Source organism: Lepisma saccharinum, chromosome 1 (assembly GCF_977018435.1).
Source record: "Lepisma saccharinum chromosome 1, izLepSacc3.1, whole genome shotgun sequence".
Classification (NCBI taxonomy): Eukaryota; Metazoa; Arthropoda; class Insecta; order Zygentoma; family Lepismatidae; genus Lepisma; species Lepisma saccharinum.
Window position 1 is genome coordinate 68,355,655 of NC_139229.1, and position 20,760 is coordinate 68,376,414.

The 20,760-nt window shown below is 39.1% G+C and overlaps 1 protein-coding gene across 1 annotated transcript in view; it reads left to right on the top strand.

Moving 5' to 3' along the window:
* Positions 1-20,760, top strand: part of LOC145996198 (cell adhesion molecule Dscam2-like) — a 501,892-nt gene that overhangs the window by 351,260 nt on the left and 129,872 nt on the right. The gene's annotated exons all lie outside the window — the stretch shown is intronic.

Below are 20,760 nucleotides of genomic sequence, written 5' to 3' on the forward strand. Positions count from 1 at the left end.
TTGGTAATTGATCGCTAATAGGTGAATACGGAGGGAGAGAGGTTCTGCACGATATCGGACAGGGTGAGTTATCATTATTCCTCTATCTGCCTTTCTCAGTCAGAAGGGTCGAGATAAAACAACTGTTATGTCATTTACTTAAGTTAGATCAGTTATCTCGTATCTGACCCCTGTCGGGGCCGTCGCGGCAAGCAAGTGGTGCAATTTAGGGGATGAACTAAACCCCATTGGTTTGATACCCCATTATATAGGGTAGAACGCGACGCATTAAGGCGAACAACTTTTCTTAATGCTCTGCTCAGTAAAGCCTTATTTCGACGTCAGGAGCCTAGGAAAATAATAGTTTCTATCCTGCATGTATGAAACCAATCAATCTTAAATAATATCGTATCAATCTTTAGAATGATACGATATACGTTGTCACTGATATATTTTTATTTCCCCTTACATACTTGAGTGCTGCTAGTAACATTTACAAACGTTGCAACTTTGATTGCAAATGAATGTAAGTAGTACATATATTTACAGATAAGGTATTAACTATTCAAGAAATTATATTGAAATTAATTGATTTTTGTGGATATGGATTGTTCAGATTTGTGAATATAATTTTTAAGTTTTGTGAACTTTCGGCAGGACAAAATGTGATTACCATCTAGTGGCATTAGCTGACACTTAGAAATTTACACGCAGAAAACAAATACGTTGACATCAATATCGTGTTAAAGTACATAAACTGCTAATGATGCCATTTTTATCCATCAAAATACACACAGAAATGCATCAGTTGAGGAGATCAGACACGATCAGACAAGATCGGTCGCGGGTGAACGCAGAACACACTTTCAATTTTAATGAAATGCCATTTTAACAGTATTAAAAATATTGGCCTGTGGTGCTATCTAGCTGACTTTTAGTGTCACGTGTGACACCACATTCTAAGGAGATAGTTTAAACGGCATTATGAGATACACCATTGTTGTTGTAGAGTTGTGAGTGCAGAGCTCAACCGCTAGCGATCACGTTACACTTTTTTAAGTTTAAATGTGTGCATTATATATTCAATATTTCTACTCAGTTTTAGTGAGTTTTCTTTCCTATATGTTTTTGTCGTAGTAATAGAAAATGCAAAAGTGTCTTAAGTGATTTTATCAGATTTGTAAAACAGAGTTCCATCTCCAAAGAATTCTTCAAGGCAGCTTTGAGTAATGTGCGATTTTTGTTTTGTTGAGAGCCCTTCGCTTCGACGATATATTACGCTGTCTGAAAGCAAACATTTTGAAACAAAATTGTAATAAAAAAGAAAAGATATAATACACAGATCCTTAGAAGTACTAACTAACTACTCCCTAGCCTTCTCAAACCCGAAGGTTTATGGCTGCAGCAACAGAAGCCCTCCATGTGTTCCTATCCTGGGAAAGATCAATCCAATCTTTTCCATCCTTACCGATTTCCTTTAGGTCCATCTCAACTTTATCCCTCCATCTTCGGCTTGGCCTTCCTACAGGTCCCTTACCATCAGGTTTCCCAACAAGAATCCTGTAAACTCTTCTTTCCTGTCCCATTCGTGCCGCACGGCCTGCCTATCCAAGTCGTCTTGATCAACAAAGAATAAATTTTGAAAAAATTAAAATGGCTGAAAAGCAAGAGTGATTCAAGCGATCGAGATATAAGTGAATATAATTTCGTGTGATCTTTCCACGGGTAAGTTGAGAGCGATAATGCATAAGGATTTACTACAGTAAAACCTCGTTAATCCGGACCCCGATAAGCCGGACTTCGCTTAATCTGGACAGGTAAAAGGCAAAAAATAAAACAATAAAGCAGAATGCAAGGTTTTAAATGTGGCTTGAAGCACTGCATTGTCGTATTGCTTTACGTTTTACTGTACTGTATAGTGTATTTAGGCCTATGCCCTTTAAATAAACCATAATAAACTTGTTTTGTTGCTATAAACTGAGTTTTAATGCACTTTCTACTGTTCTTTTAGGTTATTTCAGTTAATCCGGACTTTCATTAAACTGGTCATTAGTTCGGATTAACGAGGTTTTACTGTACTTTGTTTCAAAGAACATAGTTCGGACCTCCCTGATGGCTCAGTGGTAGTCTCGTCGCCTTGTAATCAAGGGGTCCCGAGTTCGATACCCGGTGGAGGCACATAGTAGTTCGAATCCAACTTTTAACATAAAGTGGACTTAAAACACCAAATCAATCAATCAAAGAACATAGTTCAACGGTGGGATTGTTGGCAGTGTGGTTCACAGATTTGTAACTCCCTGGTTCTGACGCTTACCACAAAGAAAAAAGGTGAGCGGTCACTATTCAATGCTCGCTCGTCTACGCCTGTAAGGATTTCGGAAGTGATCCGTCCGCTCTTCGAAACTCCCGCTGCCCGGAACGTGTAGGTAAATCATGAATACAAAGAGAGAAGAATGAAACGTGGGATTTCCCTACCATTATTCGTTCTTTTTTTCCAACCATCAGCATATTTCTCTCTCTTTTGCACTATTTTTAAGCTCTTGTGCGTCGAGAAACCGCTTGGAAAAAACATTTAGAATTCCGGAAATTCTTGTCGGCGCCAATATGGCGGCTGTGCAGAGCCAAACTCTGGATGCATGAATGAAGGATGATTACGGCTATTGGGAAACTGAAAAAATGAAAGAATAAATAAAATAATAATAATACTTTTATTGCTATTATTATTATAGTTAGGGTCTATCATAATCATTATTATTAAGGGCTCTGCGAAAGTAAATGTTTACTATTATCGCCTTTCGGGCGAACGGTCCCGGGTTTGAATCTCGATGGGATTCCCCAAAGTATTAGTGCTGACCCAGCCTAGTGACGACAATTAGGGAACTACTTGACTGTTCATGGAAATCTTTTAAATTTCACGTAAGTACTTGACTGTGTTGATTTGGTTTGTATGACGATGAGTATGAATGATGTGATGAAATTGATGAATCACGATGAACACCCATGCCAAGGGCAGGATTCGAACCCGGGTACCCCTAACCACTCCGCCACTGACGTACGTCCAATATGGCGTATATATGCAACAGCAGCTAACGTAGTAACATAATCTTTCTTTGTATAGCATATGTGAATATGTTTCTTCTAGATAAATTATTAGCAACAAAATTACCTTTCTTGTGGAATAAGAATCATTATTATAGGGTTAATATTACACCTTGCAGGTGATTTTGTTTCTAGTAAGTTTCGAATTGTTCAATCGTGCCAAATCATTGCTGTACTGTTTGCCTATAAGAAAAAGTTTAAAGAAGTTGCTTTACAATTATACCCTGTCCCAGCTAACTGTAGAGCAGGGTCGCGCATATCGGCAGAGGAGGAGGAGAAAATCGAGTGGTGAAAGCTCAGTGTTGCCAACCGTACGGTCCAGACCTTAGTCCGTACGCTAAATGCACGGCTTGTCAAAATTTGCTCTTGCAGTTTTATCCATAATATTTCCCTAAGAAATTCTTAAACCAATCGTACGGACCTGGAGACAAAAATACGGTTCGTTTGCTATGTGCGTTCGGTATTATAAGTTTGCAACGCTGCATAGCGAAGGAGGAAATCGGGTAACTCCCGTCGTCTATTACACAATCCCGTTTCTCTCACTGTTCATTGGTGGAGCCGTCTCGCGTCACTACTTGCGCAGAGACTTGTTCTCGTTCGCCTGGTCTACAGTTAGCTGGTACGGAGTTTACTTATAGGTTCAACATGAAAATGTGTAGACGCTCAGATAATATTTTTTATAGTTTTCGTATATTTTTTAATTTCTGGGCTATATTTTGTAAGTTCAACTGGATTTCTTGGTAACTCCGTTAGCGCTGCACTTCCTATTCCCACAATAAGGAAGGAATTATTTGCGAAATTGTAGAGCAGTTTGAATAAAGCATTGGTTCTGTCAAAATCAGATAAAGAAATTTAAGGAAATCGTATCCTGAATGTTTGTCTCACAAATGAATCAGAGGCTGACCACCGTTGCGGAGTGGGTTATCACAACGCGAGGGGGACCGGTTTCGGATCCCGGCCTGGCCATAAGTGTTCTTTGTGAGTGCCCCTTCATCATATAAAATCAGTCATCCTTATCGTCGCGATTAGCCAAAAGTGGCAGAAAAGTAACGTAATTCATTCAATAAGTCAATTTAATCTATCTAAGTTACTCGATGAAAACCGGAGAAATGAAGCAAATATCGCATTTTGCGTAAAACAAATCCGGAAAATATACCTCAGAATATATGTACAGTCACCTGCAATAAAAATGGTACACCTAGATCCTGAAATACCCGCTTCCCCGCAAGGCGTTGTATGTGTTCCCTATCTCTACAGCGATGATAGAGGTTGCAATTGAAAATTTCCTATTAGAATCCACTCATCGTCGTAAAGTTAGGCAACACGCATAACGCCTTGCAGGGAAACTAGTATTTCAGGATCTAGGTGTACCATTTTTATTGCAGGTGACTGTGCCATGAAATTCATGTCTATTGTTCTTAAGGGTTTAATTCGTTAATATTTGTAATTTTACCTCGCTACATGGACATTAATAGATATGGAATTACTATGGTTGATCTGATACCGGTGCCGATATATCGGTATCGGAAAGTATCTGTTTGGATTTTATTTGCCGATACCAGCCGATACTTTTTATGCGTTCTGATCGTTCCGGGTGTCCGTAAAAATGCCGTGCGATACTCTCGCGGACAATAATTATGCTGGAAGTTATGCAAAATTCTCCATTGATTTTGTACGAGTATGTGAATATATACAGGGTGATTTAGAATTCCTATTACACACTTCTAGGGGTTGTAGAGAGGGACTTAGTAGATCAAGTTTTGATAAGGTACCCATGTCCGGAAACGTACCGTTTTGGTACTACACAGATGACAAGATCATATAATTTCACATTTTCCGCTTCACAGTAGGCAGCCCACATTGACGGAGAGCGACGTCTTTAGTCACCTTATGTCGTGTATGCTGCTCCCAACCTCCTCTGTTTACAATCTGTTTACACAGCACATGTGGTTCCAACATGATGGCGCACCAGCACACTTTTTCCATGACGTCCGACAACATCTCAATCAAACATACGGGGACAGGTGGATAGGTCGCAGTGTACCAACTCCTTGGCCACCATGATCGCCGGATCTAACTCCTCTTGACTTTTTCGTATGGGGCCACATGAAGTTTCTTGTTTATGAGACTCCTGTAGTGTCGGAGGAAGACCTGGTTGCACGCGTTCTGGATGCAGCAGACACGATTCAGCACACACCAGGTATTTTTGAGCGTGTGCCTGCAAACATCCGTCGGAAGTACACTGTTTGCGATGAACTTCAGGGTCGTCACATGGAGCAGCTCTTGTGGTGACGCAGGTAAAGCGGGAGATGTGAAATTATGTGATCTTGTCATCTGTGTAGTACCGAAACGGTACGTTTCCGGGCGGTTCCTTATCAAAACTTGATCTACTAAGTTCCATCTACAACCCCTAGAAGTGTGTAATAAGAATTTTGAATCACCCTGTATATGTATATATTTTGTAATTACATAAGTGCATTTATATTCTGATGTAATTTTGAATATTTTAAAGCAAAACTCTGGTAAATTGATACTCACAATTGTAGTCGAATCCTCATCCATTAATATCAATCAGTATTTTGAAAAAGGTTTAGTTAATACAATTTTCAAGCATCGATATCTTTGGAATAGCATCGGTTTTAAAGCGGTATCGGCTCAGAGCTAGTAATTACGTAAAACTTATTTCCCTAATTGTACATATTATCAATGTTTTCCTACCATCATCCTTTTCATGGAAATGGAAACTGCTGGAGAAGTTGAAAGAAAAACACATTATGTAATAGACCCGCATTGATTATCTTGCCCCATCCATTATAGGAAGAAGGAAATTGAGCTCACAAACTAGTCACGTGGCAGTAATTTATCGCGCATTATTTTCGAGAACATGTTACGTAAAGTAATATTTCCTCAGGCACGATAACAAGGCAGGTCTCAGTCTGTACTTACTTTCTGGTTATTTTACGTCGCTTTTTCTACATTTTGGTTTAATCGCGACGACGAGGATGACTGATGAAATGGAAGGTGGGACAAATACAATGTTGCATCCATGCCTCGCACAGGGTTGGAACCTGCAACCGCTCACTTCGTATCGCGCTGCGCTATTCACTTCCCCATTGAGGCTGGTTGTGGTCTCGGTCTTATCTAGACCCGCGAGTACGTTCTTGTTCCAGGTTTTAGTAGGTTGGAAGGATTTCCCCTGATTCCAAATTGCTTCGCTTGTAAAAAACTGTTAGATCTAATGTTTCGTCACAAGATAACAGTGGGCCTCCCCCCTGCCACCTTGTAATCATAGAGTCCCAGGATCGATCCCCGGTAGATGCATATTGCACAGTGTTTAGCATTTAAAACTGTAGGTACAGTCCCGGAAAGACTGTGAGCATAAAGTGGACTTCAAACAAACAAAGAAACAAACAAATACGCAATCGTTTATCTTGGACTGGATGGATGAAGTCAGTTCCATATGTTGTTCGTGATGCTGGTTTCTTGATTAAGTGGTTGAAATAAAATCGTGACTGCGTCAGCAATTACGATATTTGCACCCGTCACATTATACGAAGCCAAGGCCCTTACCATAAAGATGGTATTGGTAAAATAAATTACATTTTAGCATGGAGATGATGAATACGTTCACTTGAGTTTCAATATCACTGCGTCTTTGAGTTGACGATCTATATTTGAGAGTCCACTACCACAAACAAATACGGTTATATATGTACAGTCAACGGCAAAGATAATGGTAGGCAAATTGTCCACCACTATTTTCATTACTTTCTAATTCTACATCCTATATTGTTTTAAGGAACGAAACTATGTTGGTTCCAAGCAATCATTATTCTCTGCTTATTGACGTCATTATGTCAATTCATTGTCATCACATTGTGCAATACAGATCGAATGAAAATGATGATGGACAATTCGCCTACTGTTTCTTTCGCCGTTGGGTGTACCACTGGGCTTCGATCGTATACCGCTCGTTTTGTCTGTTGGAGCGTTATTCGCTCGAGTGAAGCACCTCTCAATTCCGTACGCTATCTAGCGTCGTTCGTGCGAACTATCTGGCGCTCGTGCGATATACTCTCCCTGCAGAACTCTAGTACAACGTTTCTCAACCTATGGGGCGCGACCCACTACTGGGTCCCGAGAGGGCTGGGCTTTTGGTGGGTCGTGAAGTCGGGCTCGGAAATTTATTTACTGTATCTTAAAAACCTTTTTCTTTTAACACACTAAATTTAACCCTTCTTGTACGTAGTTTAAATTCTACAATTCTGTTATTCACGTTCTACCATTGCTTTTTACCGGCATCTCTCTGATGTTTAAGTAAAGGGAATTGGATATCTGTCGTTTTCGTTTCAGTCGCAGCATTTATATATATTGTCTACTCTTGCGGCGGCCGATCCTCATGGTGGAAAGGAAAGTGTGGAGCGGGGAAGCGACCAATCCAGCGCGACAAGAAACACAGCAGCCTGTAGAACGAGGTTCACGTGGTACTTGTTCCCGCCGCGTGGTAACTCTCGGCGCCACCGCTGTTGTCTGGTTGGTCTGCGTCGTAATCCCCGTTCCCCACTTCCCTTCCCAGCATGAGGACCGGCCGCCGTAAGAGTAAAAAATACCTATAGTTCTTAATTATCTGTGTGTCACATGCATGTCGACATAAGGTGTCGCTTGATATTGCGTGTATGCGGTTGCCGGGAGGTGTCAACATTTATATCGAGCCTGCTTGGATTACAAAGCTATCCGCACAAGAAAAAATGTTTTGAATTTCAGCATGTGTACTTAGTTACTTAGTTAGATGTTAGCTAACTAACTAACTCTCTAGCCTTCTTAAACCCGAAGGTTCATGGCTGAAGAAACGCAACACAGGCCTTCCATCTTTCCCTATCTTGAGCAAGTTCTATATACTCTTTTCCATCCCTACCGATTTCCCTTAGGTCCATCTCAACGTTGTCCCTCCATCTTCGTCTTGGCCTTCCTACAGGTCTCTTACCATCAGGTTTCCCAACAAGAATCCTGTAAACTCCTCTTTCCTCTCCCATTCGTGCCACATGGCCTGCCCACCTAAGTCTTCTTGATTTAATTATTCTAATAATATCTGGACATGAATACAAATTATGTAGTTCTAAATTATGTAACTTTCTCCACTCACCTGTCTCCTCATCCCTTTTAGGTCCAAAGATTTTCCTAAGGATCTTATTTTCAAATACTCTCAATTTATGTTCCTCTTTCAATGTAAGGGACTAAGTTTCACTTCCATATAATACTACAGGCAAAATTACTGTTTTGTATATTTTAACTTTTAGTTTCTTAGATATTAAACGAGAAGACAAAAGGTTATGGAGAGAGAAGTAACATGCATTTCCTGAATTAAACCTACTTTTTATTTCCTCTTTAATATAATTTTCATTTGTTAATATTACTACTAAGTATTTGAATTTGGAAACTGGTTCAAACGAGTTGTTATCAATAATTAGATTTTGATTATTACCTAACACTTGGTTTCGGCCTGTAAGCATATATTTAGTTTTATCTTTGTTAACTTCCAAACCTATCTCTTTAGCAGTTTTGAAAAATATTTTAGCATTATTCTTAATCGTATTTATATCATCCCCCAGTAAGTCTACATCATCTGCATATGCTAACAACTGAGTCACACCATTTAATTTTAGTCCTTCTTTAGTTTCTTTTACCTTCCTTACAGCATATTCTAAGGCAAAATTAAAGAGCAATGGAGATAATGCATCTCCTTGTTTTAACCCATCATGAATTATAAATTTGTCAGACATATTATTACCCACACGAATTTTACTTTCTGTTTCACTGGTGAATATTTTTATCATACTAACAAGCTTCTTAGGTATTCCAAACTCGACTAATGTATTATATAATTTATCTCTTTTGACCGAATCATATGCTTTTTTGAAATCAATGAATAGCTGATGGACATTTTGATTATATTCCCACTTTTTTTCAAGTGTCTGTCTGATGTGAAAAATTTGATCTGTAGTTGATCTGTTACGTTTAAATCCACATTGATAATCACCTATAATTTCATTAGCATATGGGGTTAGTCTTGTTAAAAGAATGTTACACAATATTTTGTATGTTGTTGAGAGTAGAGAAATTCCACGGTAATTATTGCAGTTCATTTTATCACCTTTTTTAAACACAGGATGTTAGACTACAGTAAATTAGTCTTTTAAATTACATACAGTAAAACCTCGTTAATCCGGACCCCGATAAGACGGACTTCGCTTAATCCGAACAGGCTAAAAGGAAAAAAAGAAAAAAGCAGAATTCAAGGTTTTAAATGTGGCTCGAAGTCAACAATCGCATTCGTCATATTGCTCCGTAACGGACTCCCCTTGCTTTAAGCCAACACACAATTTTTTTTTAAGTCCAACAACATTCAGCAACAAGTTTGTTAAAAAAACACAGACCCTATACTGTACTAGTGTATTTTGGCCTATGCCCTTTAAATACACCATAATAAACGTGTTTTGTTGCTATAAACGGAGATTTCATGCACTTTCTACTGTTCTTTTATGTTATTTAAGTTAATCCGGACTTTCGTTAAACCGGTCAACTTAGTCCGGATTAAGGAGGTTTTACTGTATTTACTTTTCTAGAATGAAGTATGTGTAATTTGTTTAAGCAAGCGTAAAAGAGATCTTCTTAAAGTACTCGATGTTAAGAAAAATATGATTATAAACTGGGTGCACACCCCTACAAGTAATTCTGCCTTCCATCATGCTTATAGGTCCCATGAAGTGTAATATCCTTCAAGGTGGGTCCCGGACTGAAAAGGATTGAGATCCACTGCTCCAGTGCGTACCTCGTGGATATTGCTCGTTCTTTCACGAGTCAACCTGACTCCTTAACATCACTATTGGATTTAATGACGAAACGAAAGGTGGAGGAAATTTACGGAAGAGATCGGCCGAAGGTTGATCAAGTTTCCAAACCTCTCCGCAAGGTGTGTCTCCAGAAACTGAGAGTGATGGAGCCAATAAGGAAAGACCAAGGTTACCGCGGGGAGATATTTCCTCTGCATGCAACCGATGCTTTTTTTTTCCTCTTCCAGGGACGGAGAAAGGGCGTTCATAAGCATAGAATCTTTCCTCCCGCTTGATTCAATAAGGGTAAAGTTTTCCTCCCCCTCCCTCGCATCTTACGCCCAATGAAAATGTATGTGGCACTCGGTCCACGGCCGCCTTCCCGTCCGAGTCTCGAGAAGGTCCTCCCGCAAAATTTTCTCCGCCCGAAGAACATCGGTTCTCGTTAGCCTGGGAGAACGTCGTGATATCCACTTACCACCTCCTCAACCCGCAGTTTATCACTTCTTTTCACTTACCGCCCGGGGGAACTCTCTTAGAGCAAGTTCGGTCTTCCATACGTTACGTCTTTCCTCGACCCAGGAACTGAATATTAAGGTGCTATTTCGTGCGACCTAAAGCCCAGATAAATGAGAAAATAAATAATCACGTTTATACTGTGTCCCGGGAATCTCTGGATCAAGGTCGGGCATAACGGCAGAGAAGAAGACATATTGAGTCGGCGAAGCAAAGCAGAACAGTCTCCTGCACACCGCTGGTAGCAGCGGTCCCTTTTCCCCCTGCACGCAATCCCGTTCGCTCTCGCGCGTTAATTGGTCAAACCCTCTCGAATCCCTACTTGTGCAGATACTGGTTTTCTTTCGCTCCAGAGATTCCCGGGACAGAGTATACCAGCCTTTGCAGCAGCATGTGCTGCTTCGCTCAGCTCACTCGCTTTCTCCCCTTCTCTACCGGCATGCGTGGCCTTGATCCCGACATTCTAGTTCGCTGCGCTTTTGGACTCTCTTTGCACTCATGTGTCTAGTTTAGTTACAACGTGCAACACCGAGGCGTCTACTCCATAAGTGCCAAAAGTGGCACAAAAAGCGAAGTAGAATGAAGCAAATCAATAAACAATTTTGAACTCAATCAACGCTTTCCTTGCGTACACTAGATGAAACACAATTTCCTTGCACCAGCCTGGCACGGGAGGTACCTGCCCGACAGCTGGTGTCAAAAATTGCAGCAAACTAGATGCGGATAGTATAGAAAGCTAAATAACTAAGAAATCGAAAATGTAATTACACTACAAGAGCCACAATATACGTATAAGGGTACTATAGGTTACAATATTTATTCCGATATACGTAGTTACCGCCACTGCGTGGTCTGTTCATCTACTAACCATTGTTGCCAAACGTATCTTTTGTGCAAACATGGCGACTGACCGCGGTGTTGCACAAGTTCTTCTAAAGGGCATTCAAATAATATCAATGAGCTATTTAAGCCCTTACGGGGAATTTTCTTCCCTTTCGCCATCTGAAATACATGCTTCCTGTGTGCTGGTTGTCTTCCCCTCCCCTGCGCTGTGAATGTGGATACCAAGTGTTCAAATCTCCCTCCAAAACGGAACTGCGAGCTCTGGTTAGCAGAGGGCAGAGAACAAAGCACGTGCTGTCTCCAGCGCTCCTCTTATAGGAAGGAAGCACTCACGTCATGGCTGCCATGGTCTTCAGCAGGCGATGGGCCACCGAGTGGCGGGAGCGGTACCAGGATAAACTGAGATCTAATAGAGCGTCAACAGGATCCAACCAATGGGGAAAGAGATAGAATATATTGTAAAGAGCGACAATAAACATTAAAATTATCGATATCCGCACCGAAAGAGGAACGTTAGGCTCTAGAAGGACAAAAATAGAGATTGCAATAAAAGAGCAACAATACACTAAACAGAACGAAACTTGATACTGAAATAGCACTAAGGGAAGAAAAGCACTAATTTAGAGAAACGTGCATCTGAAATTCATGAAATACGAGGGCCACTATTTATATTTTGTATTTTGAGTCTTGGCAACACTGATTGAAGTTAGGCGCGATTTGACGTTTGCACGGAATCGTCTGGCATTATTGACCATAACGTACTTCAAATGTTTTGTCAATAGCTTCATTTGTGTTGTTTATGTTGCCTTGGAGATTGTGCGACAACAATAAAATGGAATTAACTCGTGAACATTTTCGTGCGATGATTTTTTATGATTTTCGACGTGGATTATCAAGACAAGAGTGCATGGATCAACTTACTTTCACATTTGGCGATGAAGCCCCATCCTTTGCCACTGTGAAACGCTGGTATAACGAATTTAATCGTGGCCGCCATTCGTTCACCGACGAGATTCGCGAAGGTCGTCCAAAATCAGTTGTTGTTCAAGAAAACATTGATGCTGTGCAAAACCTAATACTGCAAAGATCGTCATGTGACATACTGTGAGATTGAGGCAACCATAGGAATTAGTTCCACCAGCATATATAAAATATTACATGATCATTTAGCTGTGAGAAAGGTATGTTCTCGTTGGATCCCACACAATTTGACAAAAACTCAAAAAGACGCTTGCGTCAATTGGTGCAAACAAATGCTCAATAAATACAATCGTGGTGCTTCAAAAGAAGTATATAAGATTGCAACAGGTGACGAATCATGGATATATGCATATAAACAGCAGTCGACTGTATGGGTGTTTCAAGATGAACCCAATCCAACAAAAGTTGTTCGCGCTCGAAGCACATCGAAACAAATGGTCGCCTGTTTTTTCGGGAAAACTGGTCATGTGGCAACTGTTCCTTTAGAGGAACGTAGAACGGTCAACTCTGAATGGTACACAACAATTTGTTTGCCAGAGGTCTTCGGTCAAATATGGAAAACAAACAAACGCCGTCGGATCATTCTTCATCAAGACAATGCCAGCTGTCACACATCTCGTCTAACAACCGACTTTATGAACAGTCAAAAAATCGAATTGATGGGTCATCCGCCGTACAGTCCTGATTTGGCACCCAATGACTTCTTCTTGTTCCCGAATGTCAAGAATAAATTGCGTGGACAAGGATTTTCGTCGGCGGAAGACGCCATTGATGCGTTCAAAAACTATTTTATGGAGGTGTCTCAAGAAGATTGGAAAAACTGCTTTGACAAAGGGTTCGAACGAATGCAAAAGTGTATTGACCATAAAGGAGAATACTTCGAAAAAAAATAAAGCAGTTTTCAATGCCAAATTCCTGTTTTTTCATTGTTAGGATCAAAATATAAATAGTGACCCTCGTAGTTTTGGTCTCTGACAAACTTGCATACCAAATTACTAATTACCAGGGAACGGATTTATATGTAAATACATATTTATATATGAAGCTGAAATCAGTTATATTTTGTACTAGCTGATTACCCGGCGTTGCCTGGGTATTTTTTATCCCAATGTTCTATTAGACAGGAAAAATAATGAATTCCAACTATAGAGTAAAATGTAACTAACTTTATTTACAGGTATTTAAAAGTATAAGTACAGTATATAAATTATAAAGTAAAATCTTTTAAAACTTCACTATAATATTAATTTAACTCAAAACTTGGATTATAAACAACATTTTTAGTTTCACCTCCAGGAGCAAGAATAAATAAATTGAACGGCATTGGGAGTTCCATTATTCATCTTAGCGACCCCGAAAGCTATGGATTCCACACTAATAATGGTAGTTTTCGATTATTTTTACATGTCACCCCCTTCCCACCCCCACCCGTGGGGGTACCAGGTGTGTCTTACCCTCAGTATTTCTTTTCAGATTGTAAGTCATATGTGTACCAAGATTGGTTGAAATTGCTCCAGGCGTTCGAAAGTTATGCCGGAACAAACATACATCCACACACACATACATCCATTTTTATAGCTATAGATTATCCTTGAGCATCATGGCATGTAGATTCGAAAAATTCAGCTTTTAATTTCCATATTTGTACATAATTAGGCTTTGGCTCATGTTTTACATATTTGAGTTATTTTTGCATATTTTTTCCATATTTTATATCATTTATCAACGTATACTTCATATTCTCGCAATAACTACGTACATGTCCCCGTGTAACAGAAAGAGTTGGGTGACTTTCTTGGGAATAACTGGCAAAGTCCGAAGTGACGTTAAACAAACGAAAGTCTGCGACCTTTTATATACCCTCCAATTGCGTTAATTACAAGTTTTCTGTCATCCGATCAATAAGGTTTTACTTTTTCAATTTTACACCTCCCAACTGTAAAACACGTGCCATTTCTGTTTATTTACAAATTTTGTCAACAATAGACAATGATGGCTCAAGCATCCGCTACTGATTGTTACAAACGTTATTTTGTCAATGTTGGAAGAGAGTCCCAAGTCGAGCAGCCCATCGCTAACTCTACCCTCCCTTCTTTTTTGCAGCGCCAGGAGCAATGATTTTGTGGCGTACGTACGGGATTCGTTTCTGGTTTCTCTTCAAGACAGTCACGGTAATATTTCAATGCCGAGAAAAGCGCAATAAATTGTTTTAAAACTCAAGAGTTAAGTACGTAGTGTCTTATATTGTTAAAAAGATATTTTTTAACAGTTTTAAGTCCATATTTAACTCTATATTTTGGTGGAAATAACTAAATATATATTTAGCACATTTTTACTACACACAAATCCGTTTCATGATAATTACTATTGGTTACTGGAAAACAAACAATGTCAGCCTTCTTGAATTTGTAATGCATCATATATTTTGTTATCTCTTCCAATGCTTCCTTGCACTCATCATCATTCTGCTATCAGTCAGTTCTTCCCGAGATGGTAAGAGGAAAAGAAGAAATGAATATGTCGATTGTCATTTTCGGCAGGAAATTTATCCGCTTTCTATTTCCTGCACGGTTTTCCCTTCCATTTCCTCTCCTCTTCGCTTTCTTTTCCCGTTTCCTTATGTCAAAATGACAAAGGATCATTCTTTCTGAATTTTAGGCTTCGCAATTGAAAATGTTTCCTCTCTCTCTCTCTCTCTCTCTCTCTCTCTCTCTCTCTCTCTCTCTCTCTCTCTCTCTCTCTCTCTCTCTCGTGCACGTAAAATGTGACATATTCTCATGTTGAATTTGTAAAGCACAGACTACAACTGAGACCTGAGACTAGGGTTGCCAGATTTCTAAAATAAGAAAACAGGACATACAGATTATATAGACATGGATATAGTTAAAGTTATTTTTTATAACATTTTTAAACATTACAAAATGAATTGCTGTTTATAACATTGTTAACCCTAGAACCCTATCGTGTTCCAATATTACAGTGTTACTAGCGCTACGTAAATTTTATGTACACGAATTTTTGTATTTTTAACACAACCTCTTACATCATGAAAACATAATTATTCTTTGTGAACATTATTTTGTTTATTTTCCTTATATTGAAGTTTTATTCTTCATTTTAAAATGTATAAACATGGTTTTATTTAACATAGAATAAAATTTGAATTCGTTATTTCTTTAGCTAAATACGGGACAAATGGGCGTCCCGAGAACATTTTCCGGGATACAGGGACATTTCTTTAAAAAAAGGGACAATCTGGCAACCCTAACTGAGACTCATTATTTATCATTTCCCATGATGCAAATCGCCTACATATATAAATGTGTTAACTTTAGAAAGTTGCAGTTTTAGTAACACACAGAGTGCGGTAGTGCTTGAACGTTTGTAAAATATACATTTACCTAATCACTAAATCACATTACTGTAACTTTTTAGTGCATGAAACATTAGAATTGGTTTACATAATTTGATTATGAACTCTTGTTTTGTTATTGTGATACTTCAAAATCCTAGAAACTAATACCGTGCGTCCATTTCGATCTGCAGCCGAGAGATCGGGAGAAGCGTGGCGGGCGGCGCTGACGGAGATGCCGACATTTGCGGCCTGTAATGCCCGCTTATTTTTATAGACATATGCAGACATTTATATAAATATTGCAAAATGAGCACTAACCTGTGTTATAACACGCAAAAGTTCTTCTATAATTCATCCAAGTTCTGCTCTTATATACACAAATAAATACGCTATAGAAACGATGTTAAGAGCCATTGATAATAAAGCATTTTAATCATAGTTTTGACCAGTAACGTCCTGTTTAAGTTTATATCCTTGAAAGAGTTTTGTGGCCATGGGAATCGTTTGGAGGTTTCGAATGTGCAACACTGTATCAGGATTACACTGCAGACGAAACCGATAAAAGTGAATGGTTTTCGTGAGCTTCCTTGCAATCCGAAATAACCGAGCTCGAGTTTTTTGTTCCTTCGCGACTAGATGAAGACAGAGTTGTAAATATAGTGGCGAGCAATGTAAACCAAGAGCGTATTAATTTCGTACTGTGCGCAAGAGTGTTATTCTTGGTTACTTGCAGTTACTTGTTTGTGTTATTGTAGTGTGTATGTGTGACGTGTCAGTGAGACGATTGGAATACCAGCCGCAAGATTCACGTTAGAACAAAGATTTTTTATGTATGACACGTACGTGAAAACAAACTCGTGTCGAGACGTGTGTAGGTAATTTGTACAGAAATTCCCATGCGTTTCAACTCCACACAGAGATACGGTTAGACATCTTGTCCTTAAATTACGAGAAACTGGATCGTTAAATTTTAAAACACCTAAGCAAAAACGACGGATTCTAACCGAAGCAAAACTCGATGATATTGGTGCAGCGTTAGAACGTTCTCCAAACAAACCTCTACGCCGTGTTTCACAAGAGGTGGGCGTGTCAAAATCATCGGCACATACAGTCACTAAGCTACTAAAATTAAAACCATACTCTTATAACACAGGTTAGTGCTCGTTTTGCAATATTTATATAAATGTCTGCATATGTCCATAAAAATAAGCGGGCATTTCAGGCCGCAAATGTCGGCATCTCCGTCAGCGCCGCCCGCCACGCTTCTCCCGATCTCTCGGCTGCAGATCGAAATGGATGCACGGTATCTCCCAATACTAATATTGAGTTGTGTAGAAATACTAAATTTTCGGATTATTATTCAAAACACTATTGGTGCTATCATTTTCATTCCTTACTTCATGATTAACAGAATATTTTTAGCTGATAGTATGTTTTCAGCAGATTTTCACAGAATATCTACGTATCTTTTACCTACCTACCTCACTAGCTTTCTAAAACCCGAAGGGTTTATGGCTGCAGCAACACAAACCTTTCCCTATCTTTTGCAAGATCAATCCAATCTTTTCCATCCTTACCAATTTCCTTTAGGTCCATCTCAACATTATCCCTCCAACTTCGTCTTGGCCTTCCTACAGGTCTCTTACCATCATGTTTCCCAAACTGTAAACTCTTCTTTCCTCTCCCATTCGTGCCACATTGCCTGCACACCTTATAGTCTTCTTGATTTAATTATTATAATAATATCTGGACAACACACAATGCAGCAGTCATTAATTAAATCGCTTAATACTCCTCTGGTGAATTTCGATCTGCATAAAAGGCTTGTGGATGCTTTATCTGAGACTATTTTATTTATTTTAACTTTAAATTTGCATATTTTTTTCTGCCTCTAAAGTAAATCTAACGGACAAAGGGCGCAATGTAACCGTGAAATACTTTAGAAAAAATAAAATTCACTGTACTGTTATTACGAAAAACAAATGTTATAATTAAAATGAAATAAAGGATTAAACGTGTAGCTGAAGTGCTACAATTTTTAAAAAAATATCCGTTTCGACATGAACGTTCGTGTAAGAATAAAACTTCATTTAATAATTCATTTTATAATAAGAAATTTTATAGATTATGAAAAATGTAGTTTAAGAATTTACTTTCGGGCCTATTTTTTATTTAAGAGCTCAATTTCATTCTATTAAAGCATATTATAGGTTTCTAAAACTCCTAACATTCCGAGGTATAATAACATATACCTAATTATAATTATATACGGGGTGGCCACAAATAAAGTTGCCCTACTCGGAGCACTCTGGAGCCCTTTCGAAGCAACGGATTGCGCTGAAACTTTGTAGAGAGGCTATGGGGACCATAAGGAAAAGAATGCTGAAGAAAAAATATAGTTCAAATTTTCACCACCAGGTGCAAATGTGACGCTGAAGTAACAACCAGCAGTAATTTGAATTTGTCGGTACAGCAGTGTTCAATACGCCCACTGTCAATGTGAATTAACCTTTGGAAACGTAAAACAGTATGATCAGGGGCGGTTATCCCGCCCAACACTTTTGCCCCCGTACTATGCTAAACCTTATAGTATACCAAGGGAAAGTAAACTTCCCTTGTCCCCCCACTTTTTAACCTTGGCCCCCTAGTTTGAAACCCAATCGCCGCCACTGAATATGATCAATGGTCGCACGAATATTTTCCCGGGGTGATGATCACTGTGCTTCACACTTCAGCGCTGGCGTGTGAGGGGTGACCAGCTAAGGCACCCTTATGTCAACCTCACTTCCACATAGTACATCCCAGTAAAGGCTTTTTGCAGGCCAACGAGGCTCTGGCGTCTGGTGCTATGGGCAAAATAATTCTCTGTAGGGCTGTGGGTGTGTTGTTCTGTGTTTTGTTCTTGTGTGTGCTGAGTGCCCCTTTACACCTTCAGCTTTTAACCCAGGTAGGGGTATATTAGTCCTCAGACACTTGTTTATTTTAGTTATGGTAAGGGGCTGAACCCCGTATAATATGACTGGTATAAAATAGCCTAAGTGCTGACGCACCCACAATTTTCAATCATTCAATTTCAGCGCCACATTTCTACCTGGTGGTGAAAAATGGAACTTAGGCTTCAGAGTTTTCTGAGTATGGCAACTTTAATTGTGGGCCACCCTATCGTCCCTCCTCCTGAACCATCCAAAACTGTGCCTTGGCCTGGGTTATGTAAGTTTACTAAACAAATCCCGACATTGTTTGGAGCACTTTTTTGTTTTTCTCTTCTCTTGTAGTTTGAATTGGAAATCTATTAGAGTTGTGTGCACGGATCTTCTCCCCATATCACCTCCCCTCCGAAGGCGATAAGAAGGCGAGGAGGAACAAGCTGCTGTTCCCGAGAAAGGGGACAGCGTCCTGTTTTGCACTTTTCGTGCGAGTCGGCTTACCGGGAATTTAGGGAGAAAGCTTCCTTTGTCGGCGGAGTTGGGGATAAGAGGACCCTGTAGATGTGTTTTCTTTCCCAAAGCACGGTTGTCAACTCATTGAAATTGTCACTATCTTGCCGAATTTTTATTTTTATTCGGTATTTGTTCCTAAGTCCATAACAGCATTACCTCACCAGAAATTTTTGAAGGGTTAAGCCTTGTACAATAATAAGTTCTATAAGTTAATATAAATAATACTCACTTTTCTAAATTATCCTTAGGAGACTTTACTACTTGATCCGTCTGACCAGTGAATATCGAGTAAGAAACTTTTAAATTATTTTTGTTACATATCATACAGTTAGTATACTGAAAGGCATAATTATTATATTTTGTTATTAACTTTTAACTCAAGATAAAGTTTTAAAAGTTATGGGGAAATGTTAGTCGTAAAGTTAGCGTTGTAATTTCATTGTTGTAATTCGGAAATCAGTGGAACCATTTATTCTTTGGATTAAATGGAAGAACATAACCTGTATTTTGCACTCAAATATTTCGACCTAACTCATTTGGTTACTCTGTTTGGGCACTAAGTAACTGAACTTCATTTCTTATTTATAAAAATACATTTTTGGTAACTTCAAATGAACGATACCAATTTTCAGGAGAGTTCGGCGAACTGTTTTGTACAAGTTAACAACTTTTGAATACTTAAATTTCTCTACGATGCAGCATCTTCGACAAGGACAGAAAGTGGTTTTCACTTATATTCGTGCGCATAGTAATCAAAATATATATAATATAAGTTACAAAAACAGTGGGAGGAGTGGTGCAAAATAGAACTACAAAATATCACATCCTATAAGTGGCATACTCAAGTCAGAAATCATAGACCTTGGTACCAAAACATGAAGCTACTTCGGGCAGTGGTTGTTTTTATATTAAGAATGCGTACAAGCCATGTATTAGTAAACCAACATTTGGCTCGTTTGAATATTGTTCCATCAACTTCCTGTGAGTGCGGAGAAGCTAATCAAACACTCAACCATTTATTTATCGAATGTCACTTAAGGCAACAACACCGAGACTCTTAATAAAAACTTACAACATGCACAGGTACCATTTCCGATATCCTTATCTACATTAATATCTGAACCTCGCACTGCAGTTATTTGGATTCTTTATAGTTTCGCTAGAAAACATAGATTTACAATCTAAACAGCCATGACCCTCACGACAATTTAAATCCAAAAGACCTCGCAAAGTCGTCATATCATAAGAACAGAATGGACTACAGCCCTCAACAAGTCAATAGTGAAAGATATTCATCAACAGTTTGGAACATATACAGGGTGTCATTTTAATAGCGCCCACGGATCACGGAAACGTACAGAGGACATCAAAACAAACACCTTTTCTCAGTAACAGTAGTTTCGGTGCCACAGTCGTTCAAAAAAGCCCGTTTTGCCGCCTGTATCCTGGCAACCACACACAACATTTGATTGCATTTGAGATGTAATTTCCTGTTGTGAAGCGATGCGGGGTTGCCAGGAACACGCATATTCTGTGAGAAACGACATAGCTACAATCAGCCACATTATGTACCGCAAAACAAAGTGAGAAGACACGTTCTGTGACCCAACAGGAAGTAAACAAACTGTAAGAAAAATGGAGGAAAAAAGAGGAATTCAAATGGAAGTGGTAATATCGAATTTTGTCTCAGCTTACATACCAAATATTTGCAAATCTA